Raw genomic sequence first — 1,743 nt, forward strand, 5'->3', positions numbered from 1 at the left:
TTGGAAAACCTCCTCTGGGCTGGCTCCTTGGGTTCTCTTTGAAATCTTTCTTATCATTATTTTATGCTGCAGCTTGTCCTTGTATTGATGTAGAAGGGAAAGGGAAAGAAAACACGGGAGACCAGCCTTCAGTCTATAAATCAAAGCTCTGTCCTGCTGATTGCTGAAGTGCCTTTTCAAAGGCAAAGCAAGTGGGGATGTTAAAATTCCTGTGTCTATGGACCAGGAGCTGAGAATCTTTTTTTCCTTTCTCATCTTAATTCTCAATAGCAAAACCAGTACTTCTCGATTTACCTTGAAACGTTCTTTCCCTCCCCCGCCCCCCCCCTGCCCAGTTCGTTTGGCTTTTGGAAAAGATAAAGCAAGATGGGAAAACACCAAGACGTGGGCATCTGCCAAGAGTGGGTGGGAAGCGGAGTCTGTTGTCATCGAATTTCAGAACCGGAAGGAACTGGGTCATTACCTCTTAGGTATCTTTTTTGATGAGTGACCTCCGGACTCAAAGATGTGAAATCAGTTGCCAAAGAACTACACCTAGAGTCGGTAGCAAGGCCTTCCCGGTGGAGCCCCGCTCCCACCCATGCTGCCTCCAGCGTTAGGTGCGGGAACTGTAACCACAACGGAAAGACGAGCTGGGGCGAGAGAAGGGGAGAGGACGCAGGTGGAGGGACTGGCCAAGTCCAAGTGCTTCCTTCCACCTTTACCTTCAGAAGAGAAGCAGCAGGCTGGCTCCAGGCACTGAGCCCGCTCCAGAATCACCACTGAAGATCTGACACGCTTATTTGCTTACCTGGGACGATTAGCCTAAGAAAGAACCTCAACGGGGACTCCCCCCACCCCAGCACACACACACACACACACACTCACTCACACACACACTCACGCTGATCAGAACCTCTGTGCCCCGGAGCCCTTCCTGGACAGGATCTTTATCACGCCCCCTCCTAACTTGGGTCCCAGGGATTCTTTCTCCCCTGGTTTTTGCACTTCATCCTGGGCTTTCTTCAAGTCACATTGGCACTCGTGTGAGCAGAGGGGAAAAATCACTCGATTCCTTTTCTTCCCTGGAAGTCTAGACACACCCCCCACCCCAAAAAAAAAAAAAAACATCTGGACACCTCGAGCAGACTCCGAGTGTCTCTGGTGCAGAAAGGGTGCAAGGCTAGAGACAGGGGTGGGGGGAAGGAGAGTCCACGTGTCCCCTGTGCCCGGGCGCGGGGTGGACGCCGCCTCCGCGGGGCACTGCTGCCTGGTCCCGGGCACCCCTGGCCCCGGTCGCCCCCCCGCGATCGCTCGGTGGCGCGGTGGGCGGCGGCGGGGGGCGCGCGCTCAGGGCCGCGCAGGGGGGCACGGGCTGCGTGAAAGGTGTCTTTGTGCAAGAAGCGGTGTGGGGGGTGTTGGGGGGGGGAGACTAGGGGAGAAGAGAGCTGAGCCGAGACTTGCAAGTGGGGGGTCCAGGGCAGGGAGACCCTTACACAACCACTCCTGGGGCGCACTAGAACCTGGGGGTTGGGGGCGCCCTCGGGGGCGGGATGGGGCTGGGGAGGCTGTGGGCGCCGGGGAGAAGCCGCGCGCTGCGGGGTGCAGGGCTGGGGAAGCAAGTCACTAGGTAGGAGGGGGGAAGGGGGGGGAGAGGGTCTGCGGGATCTGGCTCCCCGCCTCTCCGCCGGGCGGCAGAGGGATCCGGCTGGCGGGAGGGTGCCACTCTTCCCCCGGCAGCGCCCGGGAGCGGGGAGAGCGCCC

The sequence above is a fragment of the Perognathus longimembris genome, chromosome 22 (genome assembly GCF_023159225.1).
Source record: "Perognathus longimembris pacificus isolate PPM17 chromosome 22, ASM2315922v1, whole genome shotgun sequence".
Lineage (NCBI taxonomy): Eukaryota > Metazoa > Chordata > Mammalia > Rodentia > Heteromyidae > Perognathus > Perognathus longimembris.